The sequence below is a fragment of the Hyperolius riggenbachi genome, chromosome 2, assembly GCF_040937935.1.
Source record: "Hyperolius riggenbachi isolate aHypRig1 chromosome 2, aHypRig1.pri, whole genome shotgun sequence".
Classification (NCBI taxonomy): domain Eukaryota; kingdom Metazoa; phylum Chordata; class Amphibia; order Anura; family Hyperoliidae; genus Hyperolius; species Hyperolius riggenbachi.
Genome location: NC_090647.1, coordinates 569,284,000 through 569,302,057, shown reverse-complemented (window position 1 = coordinate 569,302,057; position 18,058 = coordinate 569,284,000). Strand labels below are relative to the sequence as shown.

The following is an 18,058-nucleotide window of genomic DNA, read 5'->3' as shown; positions in this document are numbered from 1 at the left end:
TCCGGTGTATTCCCTGACGCATGTGTAGAAGTGTGAGGCTGGCCGTGTACAGCGATATCCGGTGTATTCCCTGACACACGTGTGTAGAGGTGAGAGGCTGGCCATGTACAGCGATGTCCGGTGTATTCCCTGACACGCATGTGTAGAAGTGTGAGGCTGGCCGTGTACAGCGATGTCCGGTGTATTCCCTGACACGTGTGTAGAGGTGAGAGGCTGGTCATGTACAGCGATGTCCGGTGTATTCCCTGACACATGTGTAGAGGTGTGAGGCTGGCCATGTACAGCGATGTCCGGTGTATTCCCTGACACGTGTGTAGAGGTGAGAGGCTGGCCATGTACAGCGATGCTCGGAGTATTCCCTGACACGTGTGTAGAGGTGAGAGGCTGGCCATGTACAGCGATGTCCGGTGTATTCCCTGACACGTGTGTAGAGGTGAGAGGCTGGCCATGTACAGCGATGTCCGGTGTATTCCCTGGCACGTGTGTAGAGGTGAGAGGCTGGTCATGTACAGCGATGTCCGGTGTATTCCCTGACACGTGTGTAGAGGTGAAAGGCTGGCCATGTACAGCGATGTCCAGTGTATTCCCTGACACACGTGTGTAGAGGTGAGAGGCTGGTCATGTACAGCGATGTCCGGTGTATTCCCTGACACGTGTGTAGAGGTGAGAGGCTGGCCATGTACAGCGATGTCCGGTGTATTCCCTGACACGTGTGTGTAGAGGTGAGAGGCTGGCCGTGTACAGCGATGTCCGGTGTATTCCCTGGCACGTGTGTAGAGGTGAGAGGCTGGTCATGTACAGCGATGTCCGGTGTATTCCCTGACACGTGTGTAGAGGTGAAAGGCTGGCCATGTACAGCGATGTCCAGTGTATTCCCTGACACACGTGTGTAGAGGTGAGAGGCTGGCCATGTACAGCGATGCTCGGAGTATTCCCTGACACGCGTGTGTAGAGGTGAGAGGCTGGTCATGTACAGCGATGTCCGGTGTATTCCCTGACACGTGTGTAGAGGTGAGAGGCTGGCCATGTACAGCGATGTCCGGTGTATTCCCTGACACGTGTGTGTAGAGGTGAGAGGCTGGCCGTGTACAGCGATGTCCGGTGTATTCCCTGGCACGTGTGTAGAGGTGAGAGGCTGGTCATGTACAGCGATGTCCGGTGTATTCCCTGACACGTGTGTAGAGGTGAAAGGCTGGCCATGTACAGCGATGTCCAGTGTATTCCCTGAGACGTGTGTAGAGGTGAGGGGCTGGTCATGTACAGCGATGTCCGGTGTATTCCCTGACACATGTGTAGAGGTGAGAGGCTGGCCATGTACAGCGATGTCCGGTGTATTCCCTGACACATGTGTAGAGGTGAAAGGCTGGCCATGTACAGCGATGTCCGGTGTATTCCCTGACACATGTGTAGAGGTGAGAGGCTGGCCATGTACAGCGATGTCCGGTGTATTCCCTGACACATGTGTAGAGGTGAGAGGCTGGCCATGTACAGCGATGTCCGGTGTATTCCCTGACACATGTGTAGAGGTGAGAGGCTGGCCATGTACAGCGATGTCCGGTGTATTCCCTGACACGTGTGTAGAGGTGAGAGGCTGGCCATGTACAGCGATGTCCGGTGTATTCCCTGACACGTGTGTAGAGGTGAGAGGCTGGCCATGTACAGCGATGTCCGGTGTATTCCCTGACACGCATGTGCAGAGGTGAGAGGCTGGCCATGTACAGCGATGTCCGGTGTATTCCCTGACACATGTGTAGAGGTGAGAGGCTGGCCATGTACAGCGATGTCCGGTGTATTCCCTGACACGTGTGCAGAGGTGAGAGGCTGGCCATGTACAGTGATGTCCGGTGTATTCCCTGACACGTGTGTAGAGGTGAGAGGCTGGCCATGTACAGCGATGTCCGGTGTATTCCCTGACACATGTGTAGAGGTGAGAGGCTGGCCATGTACAGCGATGTCCGGTGTATTCCCTGACACGTGTGTAGAGGTGAGAGGCTGGCCATGTACAGCGATGTCCGGTGTATTCCCTGACACGTGTGTAGAGGTGAGAGGCTGGCCATGTACAGTGATGTCCGGTGTATTCCCTGACACGTGTGCAGAGGTGAGAGGCTGGCCATGTACAGCGATGTCCGGTGTATTCCCTGACACGTGTGTAGAGGTGAGAGGCTGGCCATGTGCAGCGATGTCCGGTGTATTCCCTGACACGTGTGTAGAGGTGAGAGGCTGGCCATGTACAGCGATGTCCGGTGTATTCCCTGACACGTGTGTAGAGGTGAGTGGCTGGCCATGTACAGCGATGTCCGGTGTATTCCCTGACACACGTGTGTAGAGGTGAGAGGCTGGCCATGTACAGCGATGCTCGGAGTATTCCCTGACACGTGTGTAGAGGTGAGAGGCTGGTCATGTACAGCGATGTCCGGTGTATTCCCTGACACGTGTGTAGAGGTGAGAGGCTGGCCATGTACAGCGATGTCCGGTGTATTCCCTGACACGTGTGTAGAGGTGAGAGGCTGGCCATGTACAGCGATGTCCGGTGTATTCCCTGACACGTGTGTAGAGGTGAGAGGCTGGCCATGTACAGCGATGTTCGGAGTATTCCCTGACACATGTGTGTAGAGGTGAGAGGCTGGCCATGTACAGCGATGTCCGGTGTATTCCCTGACACGTGTGTAGAGGTGAGTGGCTGGCCATGTACAGCGATGTCCGGAGTATTCCCTGACACATGTGTGTAGAGGTGAGAGGCTGGCCGTGTACAGCGATGTCCGGTGTATTCCCTGACGCATGTGTAGAAGTGTGAGGCTGGCCGTGTACAGCGATATCCGGTGTATTCCCTGACACACGTGTGTAGAGGTGAGAGGATGGCCATGTACAGCGATGTCCGGTGTATTCCCTGACACGCATGTGTAGAAGTGTGAGGCTGGCCGTGTACAGCGATGTCCGGTGTATTCCCTGACACATGTGTAGAGGTGAGAGGCTGGCCATGTACAGCGATGTTCGGAGTATTCCCTGACGCATGTGTAGAGGTGAGAGGCTGGCCATGTACAGCGATGTCCGGTGTATTCCCTGACACGTGTGTAGAGGTGTGAGGCTGGCCATGTACAGCGATGCTCGGAGTATTCCCTGACACGTGTGTAGAGGTGAGAGGCTGGCCATGTACAGCGATGTCCGGTGTATTCCCTGACACGTGTGTAGAGGTGAGAGGCTGGCCATGTACAGCGATGCTCTGAGTATTCCCTGACACGTGTGTAGAGGTGAGAGGCTGGTCATGTACAGCGATGTCCGGTGTATTCCCTGACACGTGTGTAGAGGTGAGAGGCTGGCCATGTACAGCGATGTCCGGTGTATTCCCTGACACGTGTGTGTAGAGGTGAGAGGCTGGCCATGTACAGCGATGTCCGGTGTATTCCCTGACACGTGTGTAGAGGTGAGAGGCTGGCCATGTACAGCGATGCTCGGAGTATTCCCTGACACGTGTGTAGAGGTGAGAGGCTGGTCATGTACAGCGATGTCCGGTGTATTCCCTGACACGTGTGTAGAGGTGAGAGGCTGGCCCTGTACAGTGATGTCCGGTGTATTCCCTGACACGTGTGTAGAGGTGAGAGGCTAGCCAGGTACAGCGATGTCCGGTGTATTACCTGACACGTGTGTAGAGGTGAGAGGCTGGCCATGTACAGCGATGTCCGGTGTATTCCCTGACACGTGTGTAGAGGTGAGAGGCTGGCCATGTACAGCAATGCTCGGAGTATTCCCTGACACGCGTGTGTAGAGGTGAGAGGCTGGCCATGTACAGCGATGTCCGGTGTATTCCCTGACACATGTGTAGAGGTGAGAGGCTGGCCATGTACAGCGATGTCCGGTGTATTCCCTGACACGTGTGTAGAGGTGAGAGGCTGGCCATGTACAGCGATGTCCGGTGTATTCCCTGACACGCGTGTGTAGAGGTGAGAGGCTGGCTATGTACAGCGATGTCCGGTGTATTCCCTGACACGTGTGTAGAGGTGAGAGGCTGGCCATGTACAGCGATGTCCAGTGTATTCCCTGACACGTGTGTGTAGAGGTGAGAGGCTGGCCATGTACAGCGATGTCCAGTGTATTCCCTGACACGTGTGTAGAGGTTTGAGGCTGGCCATGTACAGCGATATCCAGTGAGCCGTGTATTCCCTGACACATGTGTAGAGGTGAGAGGCTAGCCATGTACAGCGATGCTCTGAGTATTCCCTGACACGTGTGTAGAGGTGAGAGGCTAGCCAGGTACAGCGATGTCCGGTGTATTACCTGACACGTGTGTAGAGGTGAGAGGCTGGCCATGTACAGCGATGTCCGGTGTATTCCCTGACACGTGTGTAGAGGTGAGAGGCTGGCCATGTACAGCAATGCTCGGAGTATTCCCTGACACGCGTGTGTAGAGGTGAGAGGCTGGCCATGTACAGCGATGTCCGGTGTATTCCCTGACACATGTGTAGAGGTGAGAGGCTGGCCATGTACAGCGATGTCCGGTGTATTCCCTGACACGTGTGTAGAGGTGAGAGGCTGGCCATGTACAGCGATGTCCGGTGTATTCCCTGACACGCGTGTGTAGAGGTGAGAGGCTGGCTATGTACAGCGATGTCCGGTGTATTCCCTGACACGTGTGTAGAGGTGAGAGGCTGGCCATGTACAGCGATGTCCAGTGTATTCCCTGACACGTGTGTGTAGAGGTGAGAGGCTGGCCATGTACAGCGATGTCCAGTGTATTCCCTGACACGTGTGTAGAGGTTTGAGGCTGGCCATGTACAGCGATATCCAGTGAGCCGTGTATTCCCTGACATGCGTGTGCAGAGGTGAGTGGCTGGCCATGTACAGCGATGTCCAGTGAATTCCCTGACACACGTGTGCAGCAGTGCTCACATCCTTCAGCCGTGTGACTGGCGTGATGCCGGTCAGAGTTGCAAGGAGTCAGTGGCCGAGCTGCTCTCATTGGCCGGGTAACAGAGGTGGGGGCCACAGCACAACACTCCGCTCATTCATGGCTCGTGTCCTGCGGGGGGGGGGGGGGGGGGCTGACCCCATCACACCGGTGTCAGGAGACGTGTAACCCTTGCAGTGCCTCAGCCCAGCCGCCCCGGGAAGGTGGGGGGTGGGGTGGTGGTGCTGGAGGGGAATGTTTATCAGATCTTACTGCGATAGAATGAGAATTTTGGGAAGCAGAGCCGAGACCCGCTGGCTGGTATTAGGTAGCCAGAGGTGCCCCCAGTATTAGGTAGCCAGAGGTGCCCCCCAGTATTAGGCAGCCAGAGGTGCCCCTAGTATTAGGTAGCCAGAGGTGCCCCCAGTATTAGGCAGCCAGAGGTGTCCCCAGTATTAGGTAGCCAGAGGTGTCCCCAGTATTAGGCAGCCAGAGGTGTCCCCAGTATTAGGCAGCCAGAGGTGTCCCCAGTATTAGGTAGCCAGAGGTGCCACCCTGTATTAGGTAGCCAGAGGTGCCCCCCAGTATTAGGTAGCCAGAGGTGCCCCCCAGTATTAGGCAGCCAGAGGTGTCCCCAGTATTAGGCAGCCAGAGGTGCCCCCAGTATTAGGTAGCCAGAGGTGCCCCCCAGTATTAGGCAGCCAGAGGTGCCCCTAGTATTAGGTAGCCAGAGGTGTCCCCAGTATTAGGTAGCCAGAGGTGTCCCCAGTATTAGGTAGCCAGAGGTGCCACCCTGTATTAGGTAGCCAGAGGTGGCCCCCAGTATTAGGTAGCCAGGGGTGCCCCCAGTATTAGGTAGCCAGAGGTGCCCCCCAGTATTAGGTAGCCAGAGGTACCCACAGTATTAGATAGCCAGAGTTGTCCCCCAGTATAAGGTAGCCAGAGGTGCCCCCCAGTATTAGTCAGAGGTGTCCCCCAGTTTTAGGTTACCAGGGGTGCCCTCCCAGTATTAGGTAGCCAGAGGTGCCTTCAGTATTAGGTAGCCAGAGGTGCCCCCAGTATTAGGCAGCCAGAGGTGTCCCCAGTATTAGGTAGCCAGAGGTGTCCCCAGTATTAGGTAGCCAGAGGTGCCCCCAGTATTAGGTAGCCAGAGGTGCCATCCTGTATTAGGTAGCCAGAGGTGTCCCCAGTATTAGGTAGCCAGAGGTGTCCCCAGTATTAGGTAGCCAGAGGTGTACCCCAGTATTAGGTAGCCAGGGGTGCCCCCCAGTATTAGGCAGCCAGAGGTGCCTCCAGTATTAGGTAGCCAGGGGTGCCCCCCAGTATTAGGTAGCCAGAGGTGTCCCCAGTATTAGGTAGCCAGAGGTGTCCCCTATGTGCCACCACCAGCACAGTTGGGTGAAGGCAGCACGTCATCGGAGGAGGAGGCGTCTCCGGCACAGAGGCGTGGCAGCAGCAAGTCGGCCAGCACAGGGCGTGGAAGGCAGGATCCACAGCCTGCTGCTTCAGCCGCTACCACCACCACCTGCACCAAAGCTCCTCCCCAAAAAAAGAAGCCCTCCAAAGCCAAAAAAGCTCCTCAGCCCTCAAGCGGGAAGGGCAAGTTCAAATCCCCAGTCTGGCGATACTTTACTGTGTGTGAAGACGACAAGACCCGTGCTGTTTGCCACAGTTGCGGTGTCCGCCTGAGCAGAGGTCGCGATCTCAACAAGTTGAGTACCTCGTGCCTTCAGACCCACTTGGAGACCAAACATTTTGAGGAGCACAGTGAGTTTCTGAAGCTGAAGGACAGTGGCGCAGGCAGTGGTCAGAGCCAGACAGCCACTGCACAGACTTCGGCAGCAGCAGCATCCCACCCTCCTGCTCATCCAGCAGCAGCAGCAGCAGGAGCACAGCAAATCACTGTCCCCCCTCCCGGGCAGCCAGTCCTCAGTGGCCTCATCAGCTCCCTCCACGGTGGCCTCCTCATCCTCCCGTGCAGGCAAACGCCGCCAGACCCTTCTCAGCGAGTCCTTTCCCGGTGTGACCAAGGTGCTGCCTCCCACCAACTGGCGCATCCGGGTGCTGAACGGGTTGCTTCCCTGGGCCATGTGCTCCCAGCTCCTGCCGTACTCCTTTATGCAGGAGGGGAGTGACATGAGAACGCTGCTGCAGTATGGGATCCCGGAGTGGCAAATTCCAAGCTGCCACTATTTCTCCCGCACGGCGATCCCAGCACTGCACCGCTTTGCTATGGCGAACGTGGGCCGCGCACTCGATCACGCTGTGAGTCCGCGGATCCATGTCACCATGGTGACATGGATCCGCGGAGATGAGAAGCTTGGGGAAGAACAGCTTGACAGCAGCCAACGTGCTCCGCTACCTGAGGGAGCAGGAGAAGACGTGGCTGACCCCCAGAGGCCTGAGAGTCGGATTGATGGTGTCCGACAATGTGGCAAACCTGCTGGCTGCCATCAGCAGGGGAAATTTGGCCCACGTCCCCTGCTTGGCCCACGTCCTCAACCTGGTGGTACAGAGTATTGTGGTGGGGGTGTCGGGGCACCCTGTAGAAAAAGGCACAAGTGACAAAAAGGCGGGAGCCCAGTAGTGCAATACGTCAATGTAAGGATGGAAAAAATTGGTGAGAATAAGAATGCTACTCACAAAGGACGGTTGCAAGGGGCAACCAACCGCAGGAAGCAGGTGGAGACCATAAACCTGACTCCACTCGGGGCGGTCCCGGGGGGACCCGGAGGTGGTCGCTCTCTTGGAAAACAGGAGACAAGTGTCCATTGTGGTGGCAACCACGGGTATACTGTCACCACCCCTCTAACAGGTTATGTTGAGGGGTGTACTAAGCACAAATAGGGGGAAAGAGGCGCCCTGGGTTGTATAAAAGCATCTAAAAACTGTTTAAAATGAAAAGGATAACGAGGTGTCTTACCTCAATGACGAAATCTTTGTAACATACAAAAGATTTTTATTTAGCACAGGCAACGCGTTTCGCGGGTCTAAGCCCGCTTCCTCAGGCCAATAACAGTGCCAAATGATATATACCAGTCAGCATAGGGAGGCAGCCGCCTGTGCAGTCCACTTCTGTGCAGGAATTTGAGTTGTTGGAGGAGGAGTTGGAGGTGCTGGATGTTGCTGTTGAGGGGGAACAGCGTAGCGCAGCAGCAGTGGTGAGAGGGTGGAGAGAGGAGGAAGAGGCTCAGGGGCCAGAGGAGGAGGAGGACAGCGACCTTGAGGCCACTGACCCTGATGTCTCTGGTGGACGGACCGCCCTGTTCAACATGGCAAGGCACATGCTGCGGTGCCTGCGCACAGACCCCAGGGTTAAGCAGATGCAAGTGAGGGAGGACGCCTGCATCAGCATGATCCTGGACCCACGCCTGAGGGGGAGGGTGGCTCAGTTTCTGCCTGCTGGAGACCATGAGCAGCGAACAAGGGAGTTGCAGGAGATCCTTGTTCGGCGATTGGAGGAAGCCTTCCCCCAGCCTTGCACCCCCTGTCCCTGTCCAGCTAGCACAGCAGCCGGTGCCTGCAGCCAGCAGCAGCAGCATCATGCACCCAGGAGACCTGCGGGCCTTGACAAAGGCACTCTACCTGACGGTAGAGCAGCCGAGAGAGGAGGTGCGTGCAGCAGCATCCTCCTCTCAAAGTCACAGGCAGCACCTGACCTGGATGGTGGATGACTACAGCAGGCTTGACACCGGCGATGAGGAGCCTGTGGTCCCCTTGGAGTATTGGGTAGAGCGCTTGCATTTCTGGAGTGAGCTGGCGCAGTACACCCTGGAAGTTCTGTCTTGCCCTCCTTCCAGCGTGCTGTCCGAGAGGTGCTTCAGTGCGGCCGGTGGCGTGGTAATCGAGAAGCGCTCTCGTCTGTCCCCAGAGGGTGTGGACAGGCTCACATTCCTCAAGATTAACCAGGCCTGGATTGAAGGCACGTTCCAGGCCCCTGTTGTCGGCGACAGGAGGACATGAGGTGCCTGGGAATTATTGTTTGACAACATTAACCTTCAGTCCCCTGCTACTTTGGCCTGTTTTTTCTTTAGGTGCTGTGGTACCAACGCTAGGTACCATGGACTGTGACATGCCTGCTGCCACACGTCACTCCTCCTCCTGCTGCTGCTGCTGTATTTAACATCCTGCTGTCTGTGTTCCCACCGCCAGGGTCCACAGAATTATGCGCTGCTGCCATGCACCACTAGCCATTACGCCATTACAATAGCTATATAGTGTTGTAAAAAAAATGAAAATAAATTCTGAGGTGTCCGGGTTGAAAACTGTGCTGTCTCAATTGTGCATTGGACACAATGTGGGCTGCACAACTGCTGTCCGGAACCTCCTGCTGTTGGTGTTTATTTACAGCCGTGCTACCAACGCTAGGTACCATGGCCCTGTTACATTGCCTGCCACACGTCACTCCTCCTCCTCCTGCTGCTGTATTTTACCTCCTGCTGTCTGTGTTCCCACCGCCAGGGTCCACAGAGTTATGCGCCACTAGCTATTACGCCACTACAATAGCTATATAGTGTTGTAAAAAACAAGAACAATTCTGAGGTGTCTGGGTTGAAAACTGTGCTGTCCCAATTGTGCATTGGACACAATGTGGGCTTCATGACTGCTGTCCGGAACCTCCTGCTGTTGGTGTTTATTTACAGGCGTGGTACCAACGCTAGGTGCCATGGCCCCGTTACATTGCCTGCTGCCTGCCACAGGTCACTCCTCCTCCTTCTGCTGCTGCTGTATTTTACCTCCTGCTGTCTGTGTTCCCACCACCAGGGTACACAGAATTATGCGCTGCTGCCATGCACCACTAGCTATTAGTTGCGCCAAAAATTTAGCTATGCTGTTGAATATAGAATTTTACAACAGTTGAGTTCTGTAAGGTAAACAGCATTAAGTTGGGTACAAGAGGAAGAATATGAACACACACAAAAAAAAAGTGGTGGTGGTGGACGAGGAGGAGGACGAGGACGACGAGGAGCAGGACGAGGAGGAGGAGGAGAAGAAGAAGAAAAACCAGATGATGAAGAAGATGAAAAACCAAGTGAAGATGAATAAGAAGAAGAACCGGGTGAAGAAGAAGAAGAACTTTAAGAACCAGATGCCATTGAAGAAGAAGATGATGGTGATGATTGATGACGAGAAAGAAGATGGTAAAACAGAAAAAGAAGACTGTAAAGAAGGAGAAAAGAAAAAGAAAGTGAAGACGGTGAAGAAGAATAAACAAGAAATGCAGAAAAAAAGGTTTTCCTCATCAATTTGTTTTTAATTACACCTATTTAATTGTGATTTCCCTTTAAAAAAAAAAAAAAAAAAAAAGCCCATCTTGAACACGAAAATTACCCAAATTCAATTACCGATCACGAGTCGAATTCGAATCAAATTCGATGTTCGTGATCACAGCCAAATCCGAATTTGAACTGGACCCGAATTCGAATGTGCTCGAATCAAATTTGGGTACATTCGAGCATCCCTGCTGGGGACACCTCTGGCTACCTAATACTGGGGGCACCTCTGCCTACCTAATACTGGGGGTCACCTCTGCCTACCTAATACTGGGGGTCACCTCTGCCTACCTAATAGTGGGGGGCACCTCTGGCTACCTAACACTGGGGACACCTCTGGCTACCTAATACTGGGGGGCACCTCTGGCTGCCTAATACTGGGGGCACCTCTGGCTGCCTAATACTGGGGACACCTCTGGCTACCTAATACTGGGGGGCACCTCTGGCTGCCTAATACTGGGGGCACCTCTGGCTGCCTAATACTGGGGGCACCTCTGGCTGCCTAATACTGGGGACACCTCTGGCTACCTAATACTGGGGGGCACCTCTGGCTGCCTAATACTGGGGGCACCTCTGGCTACCTAATACTGGGGGGCACCTCTGGCTGCCTAATACTGGGGGCACCTCTGGCTGCCTAATACTGGGGGACACCTCTGGCTACCTAATACTGGGGGACACCTCTGGCTACCTAATACTGGGGACACCTCTGGCTGCCTAATACTGGGGACACCTCTGGCTGCCTAATACTGGGGGCACCTCTGCCTACCTAATACTGGGGGTCACCTCTGCCTACCTAATACTGGGGGTCACCTCTGCCTACCTAATAGTGGGGGGCACCTCTGGCTACCTAACACTGGGGACACCTCTGGCTACCTAATACTGAGGGGCACCTCTGGCTGCCTAATACTGGGGGCACCTCTGGCTGCCTAATACTGGGGACACCTCTGGCTACCTAATACTGGGGGGCACCTCTGGCTGCCTAATACTGGGGGCACCTCTGGCTGCCTAATACTGGGGACACCTCTGGCTACCTAATACTGGGGGGCACCTCTGGCTGCCTAATACTGGGGGCACCTCTGGCTACCTAATACTGGGGGGCACCTCTGGCTGCCTAATACTGGGGGCACCTCTGGCTGCCTAATACTGGGGGACACCTCTGGCTACCTAATACTGGGGGACACCTCTGGCTGCCTAATACTGGGGGGCACCTCTGGCTGCCTAATACTGGGGGCACCTCTGGCTGCCTAATACTGGGGGACACCTCTGGCTATCTAATACTGGGGGCTCCTCTGGCTGCCTAATACTGGGGGGCATCTCTGGCTGCCTAATACTGGGGGCACCTCTGGCTGCCTAATACTGGGGGACACCTCTGGCTATCTAATACTGGGGGCTCCTCTGGCTGCCTAATACTGGGGGCACCTCTGGCTGCCTAATACTGGGGGCACCCCTGGCTGCCTAATACTGGGGGACACCTCTGGCTGCCTAATACTGGGGGACACCTCTGGCTGCCTAATACTGGGGGACACCTCTGGCTGCCTAATACTGGGGGACACCTCTGGCTGCCTAATACTGGGGGCACCTCTGCCTACCTAATACTGGGGACACCTCTGGCTGCCTAATACTGGGGGACACCTCTGGCTACCTAATACTGGGGGCTCCTCTGGCTGCCTAATACTGGGGGCACCTCTGGCTACCTAATACTGGGGGGCACCTCTGGCTACCTAATACTGGGGGGCACCTCTGGCTACCTAATAGTGGAGGGCACCTCTGGCTACCTAATAGTGTGGGGGCACCTCTGCCTACCTAATACTGGGGACACCTCTGGCTGCCTAATACTGGGGGCACCACTGGCTGCCTAATACTGGGGGCACCACTGGCTGCCTAATACTGGGGGACACCTCTGGCTACCTAATATTGGGGGCTCCTCTGGCTGCTTAATACTGGGGGCACCACTGGCTGCCTAATACTGGGGGCACCACTGGCTGCCTAATACTGGGGGACACCTCTGGCTACCTAATACTGGGGGGCACCTCTGGCTGCCTAATACTGGGGGCACCTCTGGCTGCCTAATACTGGGGACACCTCTGGCTACCTAATACTGGGGGGCACCTCTGGCTGCCTAATACTGGGGGCACCTCTGGCTACCTAATACTGGGGGGCACCTCTGGCTGCCTAATACTGGGGGCACCTCTGGCTGCCTAATACTGGGGGACACCTCTGGCTACCTAATACTGGGGGACACCTCTGGCTGCCTAATACTGGGGGGCACCTCTGGCTGCCTAATACTGGGGGCACCTCTGGCTGCCTAATACTGGGGGACACCTCTGGCTATCTAATACTGGGGGCTCCTCTGGCTGCCTAATACTGGGGGGCATCTCTGGCTGCCTAATACTGGGGGCACCTCTGGCTGCCTAATACTGGGGGACACCTCTGGCTATCTAATACTGGGGGCTCCTCTGGCTGCCTAATACTGGGGGCACCTCTGGCTGCCTAATACTGGGGGCACCCCTGGCTGCCTAATACTGGGGGACACCTCTGGCTGCCTAATACTGGGGGACACCTCTGGCTGCCTAATACTGGGGGACACCTCTGGCTGCCTAATACTGGGGGCACCTCTGCCTACCTAATACTGGGGACACCTCTGGCTGCCTAATACTGGGGGACACCTCTGGCTACCTAATACTGGGGGCTCCTCTGGCTGCCTAATACTGGGGGCACCTCTGGCTACCTAATACTGGGGGGCACCTCTGGCTACCTAATACTGGGGGGCACCTCTGGCTACCTAATAGTGGAGGGCACCTCTGGCTACCTAATAGTGTGGGGGCACCTCTGCCTACCTAATACTGGGGACACCTCTGGCTGCCTAATACTGGGGGCACCACTGGCTGCCTAATACTGGGAGGCACTTCTGGCTACCTAATACTGGGAGGCACCTCTGGCTACCTAATACTAACGAATGAGGAACAGACTGTACGCCCCCTTACCCCACCGCTGGAAGCCAATCACTTGTGTGTCTCCGATGTGGTTCCGCCCCTCCGTCTACCTGTAGTTGAGTGGTGTGTGTGTACACCAGCTGATCCCTGCAGAGCCACCTCAATGATAAACCACAGATTGATAGGGTGACACATACTGAATGTTAACAGTACTCTTAGCTGAGAATATATCTGTAAATCATTGATGAAATTTCATAACTGTCTGCTATTTGCTCAGAGTTCTTAACTTCTGAGAATTTCTCATCCCCCGTTCCTGTTCCCTCACTTCTGTATGTTGTGTCATTGGCTATTACTAACTACAGTAATATCTCTACTATAATGAGAGGACAGTCTTGGGGTGATGTCTCTACTAAAATGAGAGGACAGTCATGGGGTGAAGTCTCTACTAAAATGAGAGGACAGTCATGGGGTGATGCCTCCTACTAAAATGAGGACAGTCATGGGGTGATGCCTCCTACTAAAATGAGAGGACAGTCATGGGGTGATGTCTCTACTAAAATGAGAGGACAGTCATGGGGTGATGTCTCTACTAAAATGAGAGGACAGTCATGGGGTAATGTCTCTGCTAAAATGTGAAGACAGTCATGGGGTAATGTCTCTACTATAATGAGAGGACAGCCATGGGGTGATGTCTCTACCATAATGAGAGGACATTCATGGGGTGATGTCTCTACTAAAATGAGAGGCCAGTCATGGGGTGATGTCTCTACTAAAATGAGAGGACAGTCATGGGGTAATGTCTCTACTAAAATGAGGACATTCATGGGGTGATGTCTCCACTAAAATGAGAGGCCAGTCATGGGGTGATGCCTCTACTAAAATGAGAGGCCAGTCATGGGGTGATGTCTTTACTAAAATGAGAGGACAGTCATGGGGTAATGTCTCTACTAAAATGAGGACATTCATGGGGTGATGTCTCCACTAAAATGAGAGGACAGTCATGGGGTGATGTCTCTACTAAAATGAGAGGCCCGTCATGGGGTGATGTCTTTACTAAAATGAGAGGCCAGTCATGGGGTGATTTCTCCACTAAAATGAGAGGACAGTCATGGGGTGATGTCTCTACTAAAATGAAGACATTCATGGGGTGATGTCTCTACTAAAATGAGAGGCCAGGCATGGGGTGATGTCTTTACTAAAATGAGAGGCCAGTCACCATGACTGGCCTCTCATTTTAGTAAAGACATCACCCCATGCCTGGCCTATCATTTTAGTAGAGACATCACCCCATGAATGTCCTCATTTTAGTAGAGACATCACCCCATGACTGTCCTCTCATTTTAGTGGAGAAATCACCCCATGACTGGCCTCTCATTTTAGTGGAGGAATCCTCCACTAAAATGAGAGGAGAGTCATGGGGTAATGCCTCTACTAAAATAAGGACATTCATGGGGTGATGTCTTTACTATAATGAGAGGACAGTCATGGGGTGATGTCTCTACTAAAATGAGAGGACAGTCATGGGGTAATGTCTCTACTAAAATGAGGACATTCATGGGGTGATGTCTCTACTAAAATGAGAGGCCAGTCATGGGGTGATGTCTCTACTAAAATGAGAGGCCAGTCATGGGGTGATGTCTTTACTAAAATGAGAGGCCAGTCATGGGGTGATTTCTCCACTAAAATGAGAGGACAGTCATGGGGTGATGTCTCTACTAAAATGAGGACATTCATGGGGTGATGTCTCTACTAAAATGAGAGGCCAGGCATGGGGTGATGTCTTTACTAAAATGAGAGGCCAGTCATGGGGTGATTCCTCCACTAAAATGAGAGGACAGTCATGGGTTGATGTCTCTACTAAAATAAGGACAGTCATGGGGTAATGTCTCTACTAAAATGAGAGGCCAGTCATGGGGTAATGTCTCTACTAAAATGAGAGGACGGTCATGGGGTAATGTCTCTACTAAAATGAGAGGCCAGTCATGGGGTAATGTCTCTACTAAAATGAGAGGACAGTCATGGGGTGATGTCTCTACTAAAATGAGAGGACAGTCATGGGGTGATGTCTCTACTAAAATGAGAGGACAGTCATGGGGTGATGCCTCCACTAAAATGAGAGGCCAGTCATGGGGTAATGTCTCTACTAAAATGAGAGGACAGTCATGGGGTGATGTCTCTACTAAAATGAGAGGACAGTCATGAGGTGATGTCTCTACTAAAATGAGAGGACAGATATGGGGTGATGTCTCTACTAAAATGAGAGGACAGTCATGGGGTGATGTCTCTACTAAAATGAGAGGACAGTAATGGGGTAACGTTTCTATTATAATGAGAGGACAGTCATGGGGTGATGTCTCTACTAAAATGAGAGGACAGTCATGGGGTAAAATGAGAGGACAGTCATGGGGTGATGTCTCTACTAAAATGAGAGGACAGTCATGAGGTGATGTCTCTACTAAAATGAGAGGACAGATATGGGGTGATGTCTCTACTAAAATGAGAGGACAGTCATGGGGTGATGTCTCTACTAAAATGAGAGGACAGTAATGGGGTAACGTTTCTATTATAATGAGAGGACAGTCATGGGGTAATGCCTCTACTAAAATGAGAGGACAGATATGGGGTGATGTCTCTACTAAAATAAGAGGACAGTTATGGGGTGATATCTCTACTAAAATGAGGACAGTTATGGGGTGATGTCTCTACTAAAATGAGAGGACAGTCATGGGGTGATGTCTCTACTAAAATGAGGACAGTCATGGGGTAATGTCTCTACTAAAATGAGGACAGTCATGGGGTGATGTCTCTACTAAAATGAGGACAGTCATGGGGTGATGTCTCTACTAAAATGAGAGGACAGTCATGGGGTGATGTCTCTACTAAAATGAGGACAGTCATGGGGTAATGTCTCTACTAAAATGAGGACAGTCATGGGGTGATGTCTCTACTAAAATGAGGACAGTCATGGGGTAATGTCTCTACTATAATGAGAGGACAGTCATGGGGTGATGCCTCTACTAAAATGAGGACAGTCATGGGGTGATGTCTCTACTAAAATGAGAGGACAGTCATGGGGTAACGTTTCTATTATAATGAGAGGACAGTCATGGGGTGATGTCTCTACTAAAATGAGAGGACAGTCATGGGGTGATGTCTCTACTAAAATGAGGACAGTCATGGGGTGATGTCTCTACTAAAATGAGGACAATTATGGGGTGATGCCTCTACTAAAATGAGAGGACAGTCATGGGGTAACGTTTCTATTATAATGAGAGGACAGTCATGGGGTGATGTCTCTACTAAAATGAGAGGACAGTCATGGGGTAAAATGAGAGGACAGTCATGGGGTGATGTCTCTACTAAAATGAGGACAGTCATGGGGTAATGTCTCTACTATAATGAGAGGACAGTCATGGGGTGATGTCTCTACTAAAATGAGGACAGTCATGGGGTGATGTCTCTACTAAAATGAGAGGACAGTCATGGGGTGATGTCTCTACTAAAATGAGAGGACAGTCATGGGGTGATGCCTCCTACTAAAATGAGAGGACAGTCATGGGTTAATTCCGTGATTCCGGCCGGAATTGCATCAATTCCAATTCTGGTACTCGGAACGGAATTGCTAAACCTCTCAAACGGAATTCCGCGGAAATTTTATTATTTCCGCGGAATTTTCTCTCTCTTTCTCCTCCTCCCCTCCCTCCATCCATCCATATCATCCTGTAGGGAATTGCAGTTTTTCAAAACAGCTTACATACCTTAGCCAGGATTTGAACCCAGGTCTCAGTGTGTAGTAGGTATCTGTCTTACCCCCTAGACCACCAACCACACTACATGCTAAAGCTGGCCTAGCATGTACCATTATGATCAATTCAATAGAAAAAGTAGCATGATTAAGGATTTGTACTTTTTTAAAAGCCAGCTTACATACCTCAGCCAGGATTTGAACCCAGGACTCAGTGTGTAGTAGGTATCTGTCTTACCCCCTAGACCACCAACCACACTACATGCTAAAGCTGGCCTAGCACACGTTTCCCCTGCAAGGGTATTTATTTTAATAGCCTGTATAACTGTGTTTTGCTGTTTGCCGCAAGCCCACAAAACATGCAATGGGCTCAATTCACAAAGCAGTGATAACTTCGTTAGCACGCCCTAAAAGCCCATAGTAACTTATGGTGCGCTAAACTTTGCGTGCTAACTGCTAAGTAAGATAATGTCGCACCGGATGTGTCTAAAACGTCACATTGGGTGTGCCTATAATGTTGCCCCTGGTGCGACCTTATTGGCGCACCATGCACCGCTAAACTTTGTGCACGCTAACTAAAACCTTGGGCTGTGCTAACTACTTAGCACTGTAGTTAGCATGCCCAAAGCTTGTAGGCGTGCTAACTAAGTTAGCTGTGAATCGAGCCCATTGGCCTCTATTCATAAAGCATTCCCGTATGCTCAAAACAGCTGACTTTACCGACCTCTTAGCAAAGTGTCCATTCATGCTACTTTTTCTATTGAATTGATCATAATGGTACATGCTAGGCCAGCTTTAGCATGTAGTGCGGTTGGTGGTCTAGGGGCTAAGACAGATACCTTCTACACACTGAGACCTGGCTTCAAATCCTGGCTAAGGTATGTAAGCTGTTTTGAAAAACTGCAATTCTCTACAGGATGATGGAGGGAGGAGGGAGGAGGAGGATTTTTTAAAAATTCCGATGGAATTCGGAATTCCGCGGAACTTCATTAAATCCGGCGGAATTTTATAGCGACGGAATTTATCATTGACGGAATCCGTGAATTCCGGTGGAACGGAATTTGTTGGTTCCAATCATGCCTAGTCATGGGGTAATGTCTCCTACTAAAATGAGAGGCCAGTCATGGGGTAGTCTCTTCTATTCATTCCGTTGTGCCCATTTGCTTCTCTTAAGCCTCGTACACGTGTGTATAAAGCATGTTGACTGTACACACGTATGAGGCAT

The 18,058-nt window shown here is 52.4% G+C and overlaps 1 protein-coding gene across 1 annotated transcript in view; it reads right to left on the bottom strand.

The window, feature by feature from the left end:
* Positions 1 to 13,235, bottom strand: part of LOC137547429 (uncharacterized) — a 309,151-nt gene extending 295,916 nt beyond the window's left edge. The window contains exon 1 of the mRNA XM_068271011.1: positions 13,199 to 13,235. The gene's annotated coding sequence lies outside the window, so the exon portion shown is untranslated. The remainder of the gene's footprint in view (positions 1 to 13,198) is intronic.
* Between the last annotated feature and the right edge of the window lie 4,823 nt (positions 13,236 to 18,058).